Raw genomic sequence first — 12,837 nt, 5'->3', positions numbered from 1 at the left:
AAAGTGCATTTCCTTTAGACTATTGCCACAGCTGCTACCGATTTCCTCCCTCTGGATTCTGCCAGCACAGTATCAGTCCCTCTCCCTGGCACATTTGGATCTGCATTGGCTACAAAGGTAATACAGTGGAGAAAGTAACAGTTTAGCCAATTCAAGCACTTTGTGGGGTAACAGAAAAACAGCTTTTTGGAGAACCGCTGATTTACATACACGCCACACCAGCGGTGGAAGAGAGCGTGCAGAAAATGTATTTAGGACATATTCGCAGTCTTTTAAACATGTGTGCGCAGCTAGGGGTGAATATTAAAATACTCCAGCAAAACGCCCCAATGCAATCCCGCTGCTTTATTTGACTGTATTGTTTCACCAACTCTGTCAGTGAACTGTATGCTGTTCACTACACAACCTCAGGGTGTGCAAGTGCTGAATAGCTCATTAATCATGTAGATGAATCTATTATACCCATTCTGATGGCACATGCTGTGGAGATGTCTGTAAACTGAAGGACATTTGGCTGAAAAAATCTGTTGAGGTCTCATGACTTCACATTGAGGTTTGTGGCTGAGTTTAACCCTCTGAGTCCTCACACTGGTTCTTTGATTAGTGGCACTGGTGTGTTGTTGCCATGTGTCATTGCAGGCCCGCTGTGCCCCGTACGAGACAGATGGTACTAATGCGGTTAACATCTGTGTGTGCCCAGTCCTGCTGTTGATCTGAAGGTTTTGAGAGATGGCGTTGTCCGCAGCAGGTTTTTATTGGTGTACTAGAACGTCTGTGAAGGCGATCAAGACTTTCTGTGGTATTAGGATGATTTTAATTACATAGAAAAGTGGGTGGGCTGACTTTTAGGATGGGCCATAATGCTGCTCTGGTTTTCTACAGCAGAATCTGGAAATGCACAGTCAAGCTAAGACTTTACGCTAAGGAGAATGAAACATGATGAAACCAAGCATACTACAAGTGTAAACAAAGCTGCTGTAGGACCCTGTCCAAAAATTTAATTCTGTGGTATCATAAAAAGTAAAGTACAATCTAAATATTTTATTGGTTGTGCTTGCTATTTGAACAAACCCCTAATGGTACTGCATGTATTAAATTGAGGGAGAGGTGTGCTGTACTAAGTGGTCAGACATTTTTTGTTTAGCAGATGAAAAAAAAAGAAAAAAAAATCCCAAATATTTCATAAACTGAGAGACTTGAGTCATATCTAGAGACTACAGCATTATAGAAATCTGTGCATGTATGTGAGTGTGTATATATATATATATATATATATACAGTATATATGTATGTGAGTGTGTATGTTTATGTATGTATATATATATATATATATATATATATATATATATATATATATACACACACTGAACAAAATTATAACTCCATTTATAACCAAAACCAGTCAGTATCTGGAGTGACCACCATTTGCCTCACGCAGTGCAACACATCTCCTTCGCATAGAGTTGATCGGGTTGTTGATTGTGGCCTGTGGAATGTTGGTCCACTCCTCTTCAATGGCTGTGCGAAGTTGCTGGATATTGGCAGGAACTGGAACACGCTGTCGTATACGCCGATCCAGAGCATCCCAAACATGCTCAATGGGTGACATGTCCGGTGAGTATGCTGGCCATGCAAGAACTGGGATGTTTTCAGCGTCCAGGAATTGAGGACAGATCCTTGCAACATGGGGCCGTGCATTATCATGCTGCAACATGAGGTGATGGTCGTGGATGAATGGCACAACAATGGGCCTCAGGATCTCGTCACGGTATCTCTGTGCATTCAAAATGCCATTGTGGTGAGGGGGGCGTGGTTCAGCGAGGTCTGCAGCGGGAGAGAGAGTTGGGAGACGAGCGGTGAGTAAGTGGGTCAAGTGCAGATGACAAACACCTGTGTCTCGTTCCAGTAAGTGACGTGGGGAGACCGCATAAAAACACCTGGGAACGTCAGAAGGGGAGAGAGAGACCTACTGCTGACTGGAGGCTGCTGGCTGCTGGCTGGGGATTGTGCGGGTGTGGAAAACGCTATTGCTCAGGAGAGCAGGACTTTTTATTTTTGCGTACGCATTGTTATGTTGAGCGCTAATAGCGCGACTTCCTGTTGGGAAGATAAAGCAATATAAAATCCCAGTAACAGCCCAGTCGACCTCGTCCTCTTCCTTCCTACACATTGACTTTGTTATACTGGTGCCGAAACCCGGGAAGGAAGCAGGAGGGACGCTGCCATCATGCAGACTCCCACAAGCATGCCGTTTGCGGACGTCATCTCATCTCTTACGGTCCTCCACCAAGAACAACACCAGGCGCTGCTGGACATGCGGACTGACCAGGAGCACCGCTTCCAGGCCATTCTCCGGGCACAGCAGGAGGACCGCGAGACGTTCCGGAGCTGGATGAACCGGGAGGTTCGGGCAGAAAACACAGCACGGGCAACCCCACCCCCCCACCTGCCACTGAACAAGATGGGGGCTCAGGATGACCCCGAAGCTTTCTTAGATCTCTTTGAGAAAACCGCGGAAGCTGGGGAGTGGCCTCGTGAGCAGTAGCCGGTGCGTCTGATACCACTGTTATCTGGGGAAGCGCAGGTGGCTGCGCAGCAACTGCCCGTGCCGAACCTCCTGGTCTTCGATGACCTGAAAAGAGCCATCCTCCAGCGGGTCGGCCAAAGCCCAGAGCAACATCGCCAGCGGTTCCGTTCGCTGGTCCTGGGCGAGAGTGGCCGGCCCTTTGTGATGGCACAACAGCTCCGGGACTCATGCCGCAAATGGCTGCTGGCTGAGGGAAGCGACGTCGACCACATCATCGACCGGGTGGTACTGGAGCAGTTTGTCACTCGCCTGCCAAAGAAGACTGCAGAGTGGGTCCAGTGCCACCGACCGACGTCGCTGGACTCAGCCATCCAGCTGGCGGAGGATCAGATGGTAGCGTGCCCCGGGGTCGGCGAACCCCTTCCAGCTGTCTCGCTCTCGTCACCTTTACTTTCTCCCTCTCTCTCTCCCTCTGCCGCTCGACCTGTTCCCCTTCCTAGGTCCCGTCCTCCAGGTCTTCCTCGGGTCCCACCCCGAGGACAGGGTGGGACTGGCCAGGAATATGTCGCTGGTCTGAGAGTCCCGCCCAGGGGGGCGGGGCTGACCACCGTTGGGACCGATACGGTCTCCGTTTCCCCGCTCTCTCCACGCCACTCACTTAACCCACTTCCTGCCACTAGGGTGGCGGGGAGGTCTGGGCCGGCCTGTTGGCGTTGCGGGGACCCGGGGCATTTTATTGACAGGTGTCCGGTGATGGAGGTGGGGACGATGATCCGGGTCCCCGATGCACCACAGGCTGCCCCCGGTCAGGCTGGCGGGTACCAAATACCTGTGAGTATTAAGGGGGGTACCTATCAGGCTCTGGTGGATTCAGGATGTAACCAAACCTCTATCCATCAAAGCCTGATTCGGCCCGAGGCATTGGATGCAAGCCGCATGGTTCAGGTAGCGGTGTCAGCAGGCTTTTACCCAGGTAAAGGCTGCTCTGTGTGGCGGGCCGCTATTACACTCTCCTGACTTTTCTCTCCCCTTCTTGTTGCAGACTGACGCGTCGGACAGGGGGCTGGGTGCAGTCCTGTCCCAGGAGGTAGAGGGGGAGGAGCGGCCGGTGCTGTACATTAGTCGTAAGCTCTCGAAGAGAGAGACTAAGTACAGCACCATAGAGAAGGAGTGTTTGGCCATCAGGTGGGCTGTCCTCACCCTCCGATATTATCTCCTGGGACGGGAATTCACTCTCTGTTCGGACCACGCGCCTCTACAGTGGCTCCACCGCATGAAGGATACCAACGCGTGGATCACTCGTTGGTATCTGGCTTTACAGCCTTTTAAGTTCCAGGTGGTCCACAGGCCGGGTGTACAGATGGCTGTGGCCGACTTCCTCTCCAGGAATGGGGGGGGGGGCTGCAGGCCGGACGGCTCCCCGGCCTGAGTTGGGCGGTGGGGGTATGTGGCGAGGGGGGCGTGGTTCAGCGAGGTCTGCAGCGGGAGAGAGAGTTGGGAGACGAGCGGTGAGTAAGTGGGTCAAGTGCAGATGACAAACACCTGTGTCTCGTTCCAGTAAGTGACGTGGGGAGACCGTATAAAAACACCTGGGAACGTCAGAAGGGGAGAGAGAGACCTACTGCTGACTGGAGGCTGCTGGCTGGGGATTGTGCGGGTGTGGAAAACGCTATTGCTCAGGAGAGCAGGACTTTTTATTTTTGCGTACGTATTGTTATGTTGAGCGCTAATAGCGCGACTTTCTGTTGGGAAGATAAAGCTAAATAAAATCCCAGTAACAGCCCAGTCGACCTTGTCCTCTTCCTTCCTACACATTGACTTTGTTATAGCCATCAATAAAATGCACCTGTGTTCGTTGTCCATAACATACGCCTGCCCATACCATAACCCCACCGCTACCAATGGCCACTCGATCCACAACGTTGACATCAGCAAACCGCTCACCCACACGACGCCATACACGCTGTCTGCCATCTGCCCTGTACAGTGAAAACCGGGATTCATCCGTGAAGAGAACACCTCTCCAAAGTGCCAGACGCCATCGAATATGAGCATTTGCCCACTCAAGTCGGTTAGGACGACGAACTGCAGTCAGGTCGAGACCCTGATGAGGATGACGAGCATGCAAATGAGCTTCCCTGAGACGGTTTCTGACAGTTTGTGCAGAAATTCTTTGGTTATGTAAACCGAACTGCTGCAGTCAGCATGCCAATTGCATGCTCCCTCAAAACTTGCAATATCTCTGGCATTGTACTGTGTGATAAAACTGCACATTTTAGAGTGGCCTTTTATTGTGGCTAGCCTAAGGCACACCTGTGCAATAATCATGCTGTCTAATAAGCATCTTGATATGCCACACCTGTGAGGTGGATGGAGTATCTCGGCAAAGGAGAAGTGCTCACTAACACAGATTTAGACAGATTTGTGAACAATGTTTGAGAGAAATAGGCCTTTTGTGTACATAGAAAAAGTCTTAGATCTTTGAGTTCAGCTCATGAAAAATGGGGGCAAAAACAAAAGTGTTGCGTTTGTAATTTTGTTCAGTGTATATATATATGAGATAAACATGCATACATAATCATGCAATATGTAAATGAAATCTATAAAACAGGGCAAAAAACAAAACGGTAACCTGGCTTTTTGCAGTGCAGTTGAAATGAGAATAGGACATATTAGCACTGTTCTGTAACCTCGTTGTTTTTTGCACAAGATTATATATTCCGCTCACAGTGTTGGTCTGTCTCCTACAATGATTTCATAAAGTCTTCCATATATCCATTAAAACCACTTGGCTGCATTTGTTACCTCAGATATTTTAAGTTTCCATATACGATTCAGTTGATTCCTCTTTGTCTGGTTTCAGTGGATTGCTGGTCTTTGTTAAATGAAAAAATGACTGACAGCCCTCTCTACACAAGTAGCTGGAAGAAACCCACTCTTAAATATCTTAAAACAGCCACCAGTAGCTGAACATGGTCCAAGGTGAAGCCAATGGAGAACATTGGAAAACAAGTTCAGTGCTACGAGTCAGGCTTGAACACATTGCCTTCTCATCACAATAGCTGAAGAAAAGAGCAGACTGGCTAACTAACATTCCAACTGTCAATCATCAGCCTCCAGTAATGGCCTATGTATGTTTTATGTCAGCTTCGTTCGAAATGATATTTTGCTCACAAGCGTATGCACACTTTGCTAAGAGTATGTGTTCGTATCATGTTAATCTCATTTGCACACTTTACGATCTGGAATGGGATATTATACTTCCCAACATGACACTACATCTTTTAAAAGTGTACTATTCAGTTATATTGATTCAAGCCCGTATTGTTACATTATGTGTATCGATTCAACTGACTCGTTCGAACACATTGATTCACTCAGCAACGAAACAAGCGGTCTGTATGAGCGAGTCACTAAATCATTTACCGATTCATCAGCCGATTCGTTCAAAAGAACTCATTCATTCAGCAGTGAAATATTAGCCAGTTGTAAAAGCAAAATCACACAATCTGATGTAAACTGATATTGAGCTAACCAAGGTTGCTGCATGTTTATGTTTATACTTTTTGATAATCATGCTCGAGTACACAGATTAAAAATACCGCATTATTATGTCTTAGATCACAAACACAACACTTGAGAATATAATAAATAAACGGGAAAAATCGCGAAACAGCATATACAGAATATGACCATTATAAATAATAATCATTTAATGGAGAACCCCATCTAATATCGACTCACCTATGCGGACAGGAACAGTCTCCACTCCTTCATCATGGCAAATGCATATACGGTCCTGTCGTTAAAATGCCTCAAAAATGTCTAATATTTTGGCTGAATTTGATAGTGGCTCTTCACCTGCTCCCTTACAAACAGGTTTGATGACGCGCTGTGCAATGGTGAAAGCTGATTGGCTTGCCTTGTTATAGTTTAACTCTGACAATGATTGGTTATATATGCAAAAGAAGGCAAAAATGTTTTAGTTTTTTTGTTTGTTTGTTTTTTTTTACTTCAGAAAGCATAGTGACAGAAGGCAAATTTTGCCTTTTTCAGCCACATTTTGAATGGAATCTAACGACATATGCATTCTGATTAATTAATTGTCTTAAAGACAGAAGCATTCTACAGTTAGCCTTTAATATTTCATGGTTAAATCTATCTATCCAGTGTTGGTACTGCGTTATGAAAGAAATATAAATGTATAAAATATCTAAATAAAATGTAATGTGAATGCTGGAACTGAATCTGGAATTCTTATTCATATCGCTGACAGTGTCATTTGGAATTTTTTTTTTTTTTTGTAAAATTCATACAGAAATACAGTGCTTCCTTGTTAGGGTAATTAAAATGGGTAATAATGGGTAAAGATATAGCATTCTTTTTGGCCTTTCCACGGAAATGTCACCAGTAACAGTGAAGGGAAGGTTATCGCCATCCAGCTGGCTAATAATGAAACTGATTTAGGCCATGCAACAAACTCAACAAGCCTCAGAGGAACTATAACTCCATAAATGAGCTGATGTACTGAACTTGAAAGGCTTTTTACAACTCAGTATTATTTTGCATCCAAGTTTAGATGAGCAGAAAATGATGTGTGTTTGCATGTTATAAACCAATACCATTTAATAAAGTACTGAGTTGTTTATTGCTGTAAGAGAAAAAGAAAGACCCCAAATTCATTTGATGTGGATTTAATCTGGCTCAGACCTAAAAGTCCAAGTTTTCCCTCAAACTACTGTAACATTAATTACACTGTACACAAACATTCCTATTGAGTCATTCAGACATTTTTCCTGTCATCATTCCTGTTACAGTCAATGTGTAATTTTATGATGCAAATCTCCCAACGTTCCTTTTAAATACGGCACAGAAATCATTTAGCTGAGTTATTCATGACCCCTGACCTGTCCGGTGAGAGGAGATGGCACTGAGGCGTGATAAAACAGGATGTGAGCGCATGAAGGAAATGAGCTGTGCTGGTTGGTCAAAAGCTTCAGGATATAATGGATTTACAGGATGTGATACTACTTTGGTCAAGTGTTTGACCATCTCTGGTGACACTTCACACAAAATGCAATGGATGAGAAAAAGGCTTTTAATAAGGCTTTTTCAAACATACATAAACTGAACTGAATGTCTAAAGGAATAGTACACACAAAAAATGTCTTCAGTTAACGTATCACTTTCTTTCAGCAACATTCTGCAAAATATAATTTGTCTTTTGTAAAGAAATAAGGTCATACAGGTTTGGAACAACATGAAGATGAATAAATAATGGCAGAGGTTTTATTTTTTTGGGTGAACTATCCTTTAAATACTAAATACTAAATTGGGCATCAAAGTAAAGGACACTTAAAAGTAAATCTCAGCATCTCTTTGTTTTCTTTATGCGTCTAGATAAAGCCCAACCTTGTACAAAGAATTTAGTGCAGAGTTATACTTTTTTGAGCCAGAAAGAGGCCACTGGCGTGCTTTACAGTTTCCTCATCGGTCTCTGTCATTCTTTTCATCTTCTCCCAATGCTCGGGCTCTATGACCTTACAGACTCGCAGGATGCAGATAAACACAGATGTGCGTGAAAGGACTGAGTCCCTTCTTTTTTATTGGTCAAAGCAGCATCCCATCTTTCAGGCTGAAATAAACTTTTCCAAAGGAGACCAAGATAACAGATGTTTTCATATTTCTTTAAAATAGAATATACTAAAAAACACATGCACATCGGACATATTTCACCAATTGTTCAGCCCATTCCCACAATGTTAAAACAATAGTTACTGTTTATATGTGCTTATACTGCGTATATATACAGTATCTATTATTATTTATTATTAAAAATAGCTAGATTTAATATTGTGAGAAGTTGAGAACTAGGCTACATAAAATTAAGCTACTTTTTATAATAATAATAATAATAAGACACTCATACACATGTAGTTATATATATATATATATATATTTTTTTTTTTTTTAAACACGATATATTATTAAAAGAGCTTGGTTTTATATTGTGTGGTCTTATTCAGTGACATTAATACATTTTAAAACGTGTTTTAAATGCAAATTACTTTTGGTGGAGTGCTGGATTTCATTGTTATTCAACAATTTCAGCATCAAATTCATATATTCATGTTCATGGTTGGATAAGACCAATGTGTGGTCAGGCAGATAAGACACACCTGAAGCTCTGGCAATGTTTCAAAAACATATTCTGCAAAATGTGGTCATTTTTACATCCCCAGGTGTGCAAAGACCATTACAGAACAGAAATGAAACACAGTTCTGAGCTGCCATCTGAGGCCAGTGGAACAGAAATAACATTTTTTTTTTCAGCTTTGGGAATACTAGGAATATTTAAAGACAGGTGTGCCAACCCTTTTAACTCACAAAAACTCACATAATTACAGACCTTAGTGTACTTTAATTATTCCTTAAATCCCAGAAGCACCATTTTCATTAAAATGCTAATTTGTACAAACAAATTAAAGGCTGACATAGTGGTGAAAAAAAAAAAAGTTATGTGTACTGGCAAAATGGGCAAATCTCATACCCACTTATGCTGTGCACTTTCATAGCTTGCAGTAAAAACAACACCAATTTAATGCAACGCAGATTTAAAACACATGGGAAAGGGTGTAGTGTTAAGCAATAAAGGAACTCAAGAGAGGAATTTTACTTTTCAGAACACCAAAAAGTCAGTTGGATCCTGCAATGCAAACTATTATTCATCATTTAAAATGATGAATGTAGAATGTGCTGAAAATGATCGCATTAAATTTGGTGCATGAATTATATCAACAGCCCATAACATCAACGGATCCATAAAAGCACATATTAACAAGTCGAAAAACAATACTGCATGCATTGCACTGTAAGTCTGTTAGCCTTTCAGACTTGGCATCATGGGTAATCTTTAAAGAAATCTTTTACAGTGTAAAAAGCATGTTGCAATTGGCATTTGACATGCTGAGCTAATGCATTTAGTTCAGGGGCTAAATCAGGAAATACAAGCGCTGTGCAGAATTAAATGGAAACTATCCGCTGTCGAAGAGAGTCAGACCACTAGTGGCCACTGACGGAGCCAATGAAAACATGTATCTCTGTCTCAGCTTGACTGTGAGACCACTGCTGTGGAAACCTGAGGAAACACAATAGTTCTCTGAAATTCATTATACTGTGATCTGTCACCATGGAATGGTGTGAAGTGCTCTGTGTTATAGTCAAACTCTTACAGTACTTGCCGCAAACACAAAATATTATCACTGAGAATTAGACCTGTACTTAAAGGGATAGTTCACCCAAAAAATGAAAATCCTTCATGTAATTTCAAACTCGACTTTCTTTCTTTTTTCTGCAGAACACAAAAGAAGATATTTTGAAGAAACTTTTTGGCCATACAATGAAAATCAATTGGGTCCAAGACAAAACAGACACATTTTTAAACATATTCACTCTTAAAAATAAAGGAGTTTCACGATGCCATAGAAGAACCTTTTTGTCTAAATGGTTCCATAAAGAACCTTTAACATCTGAAGAACCTTTTTGTTTCACAGATTAAAAAAAGGTAAGGAAGAGATGGTTCTTTAAAAAACCTTTTACTGAATGGTTCTTCTATGGCATCGCTTGAAGAACCTTTTGAAGCACCTTTTATTTTTAAGAGTGTTGAATAGTACAGTATTTGTATTGTGTTCCATAGAACAAAGAAAGTCAGGTTTGGATGTATTGACTGAATATTTTTGGGTGAACAACCTTAAAATAACCTTTTATAGTGCATCGAAACTTTAGACAAAATCATCAGACTCAAGGAGAAAAAAAAAAACACTTCAGTTTTATTCACAGGCCCAAACTGAGAAAAAATAAAATAAAAATGCAATTTGGTGCAGTTGCTGATATTTATATGGCCATTACATTCTGATGGCTTGTGATGCAAATCAATGAGATCTTTACTTACATAAAATGCATATAAATATCAGTTATCATTCTATATCTTCCAATAAATGCTTACATTCTTAAATGTTAAAGTCTTAAATGCTTAGCTTTATGATCAAAGCTCTGTAATTTCTTTTATAAAGGCAAAACTTAAAATGCAATGCAATACAATGATAAACTAATAAACATTCTTCAAAAGCCTGATGGGTCATTTGATGCTGACATATTATGATTTTTCTAAAAAATGATGCATGAATAATCAAGAAAACCTAAGTTGCTTCAGTCCACATGTACCAATTATGCTACAAGGCCTTTTATTTGCTAAAAAAGTATAAACTACCAATCAGATTACAGAAGGTTTTATAATTTTGGAAATATGAATATGATACAGTAGGCTTTACAGGGTTAAGATGCATGCTCACTAGCTTATGCTATAAGATTGTCATTGCTATGTAAATAAAATCTGACAAAAACTCTGTAATAAGTGAACTGAAACAAAAGCTGAATCTAAATTTAAGCTTGATAATGGAAAATAGGGTTGATGTTGTCACTTTCAGTTCCCATCATATCTTGCACATTTTCTATGCTCATTAAATGGATTCTCCTGGGCAAGCATGAATTTACAGTGTGCCATCAGCTCTGAGAGAGCTCACGGTGAAGGTAGCGGTTCCTCTGCTAGGCATTCTTTATCTTAATGGATGCTCGGAACTAGCAGCAAACAAACTGCTATAGGACTGGATTTGCATAACTGGGTCATTAACTGTCAGCTGTTGTTCTCTCTTTGGGGAATAACTGTCAGTAGGCGGGTGAGCCTTCCTTAGCTACCTTGCAAAGAGTGTGGGAAAGATAACTTAATTCACAGTGAGGAAATAACACTTCTTTCTATTTCTGTTGTAAATGATAAAGCATTAAGGGAGACTTGGGCTTGTTGTCACACGGGGAAGACGTCACTATAACAAGGTATAACTTAACTCAGCAGCTATAAGGTTTTTAGTCTTAAAGGGTTACTCCACCCCAAAATGAAATTTTTGTCATTAATCACTTACCCCAATGTTGTTCCAAACCAGTAAAAGCTTCGTTTGTCTTCAGAACATAATTTAAGATATTTAGGATGACATGCGGTGCGGCTGACACAGAACAGCGTAAGCAGTTTGCGTTCAGTGGATATTCTTCAAAATGGCACTACGCTGACACAGAGGAGATGAATTGATGAATAAAGTCGTTATTTTTTTTCTTTGAGTACAAAAAATATTCCCATCACTTCATAACGTTGCGGTTGAACCACTGATGGCAGATGGACTATTCTGACAATGTTTTTTATACATTTCTGTGCCTTGACAGCAGTGTTGGGCACGTTACTTTAAAAAAGTAATTAGTTATAGTTACTAGTTACTTCTCACAAATAGTAACTGAGTTAGTAACTGAGTTGCATCATTATAAAAGTAACTGATTACCAGGGAAAGTAACTATTGCGTTACTTCTTAAAAAATGTTCAAATGTCAAATAACTTTGGATGCCCCAATATTAAATATGTTAAATTAATGAAATGGACACTAAAAAGAATAAATTATTATTATAAAACATTGTACATTAATCTACACTATTTATCTACTGACACTTAGTATCAGTCAGTCAAGCATTATAATATAATATTATGATAATTTAATATTATATGATGATAGAACTTTAGTAATTAGAATAACCAAGTGAAGGCATATTTGTCATCAATATAAAACGCACTAAGGATTAATGAGCTGCTGGGTTCATGAATATTAATCATGTTGTCTGCGTTCGCTCGAATTGATTTGCTGAAATCAAAACAGGGACGATAATAGGTGAGCGCCAGCCAATGAGATTGTCGTTTGCGCATTAGTTCCGCCCACTACCAGAGAAACCGGTAGTTCTTAAAAGCTGAAGAATTCCAAAGGAACTCCGTTATTTTGACAGGAAAATACAACAAAGAATATCGTTTACATGTAGCGCGTCAATTCTGCATGTTATGAAAGACTCTCTTGCTCTGTATCTTTCTTTGCGCGCGTGTATGTGAGAGAAAGCGACGGCGAGCGTGCGCTTCACACTAGAGTTTATGGTACTTCAAAACAGCTACACTGTGCATCCATTCAGATGAACTAAAAAATTAAATTCTAATAATATAATACAGTAACGCCACATTTTATTGTCAGTAACGGTAACGGCGTTGTAACGGGGAAACAGTAATTCGTTTGATTACTCGTTACTGAAAAAAATAACGCCGTTAGTAACTCCGTTTATTTATAACGCCGTTATTCCCATCACTGCTTGACAGTGTTAATTGTTTGGCAGTCAATGGGACAGTCACAAGCCTCCTGGATTTCATCCAAAATATCTTAAATTGTGTTCGG

General features: G+C 41.1%; 1 protein-coding gene across 5 annotated transcripts in view; it reads right to left on the bottom strand.

Annotated features, from left to right (window-relative positions):
- The window catches only part of bicd1a (bicaudal D homolog 1a), a 91,466-nt gene extending 85,056 nt beyond the window's left edge, over positions 1-6,410 (bottom strand). For 4 of the 5 annotated variants that reach the window (XM_058751024.1, XM_058751025.1, XM_058751022.1 and 1 more), the window contains exon 1: positions 6,272-6,410. The gene's annotated coding sequence lies outside the window, so the exon portion shown is untranslated. The remainder of the gene's footprint in view (positions 1-6,271) is intronic. The other variant, XM_058751027.1, reaches the window with a different exon arrangement.
- Positions 6,411-12,837: the final 6,427 nt, after the last annotated feature.

The sequence above is a fragment of the Onychostoma macrolepis genome, chromosome 18 (genome assembly GCF_012432095.1).
Source record: "Onychostoma macrolepis isolate SWU-2019 chromosome 18, ASM1243209v1, whole genome shotgun sequence".
NCBI classification, from domain to species: Eukaryota; Metazoa; Chordata; class Actinopteri; order Cypriniformes; family Cyprinidae; genus Onychostoma; species Onychostoma macrolepis.
Note: the sequence above shows the minus strand (reverse complement) of the source record. Positions and strands in the feature narration are given on the sequence as shown.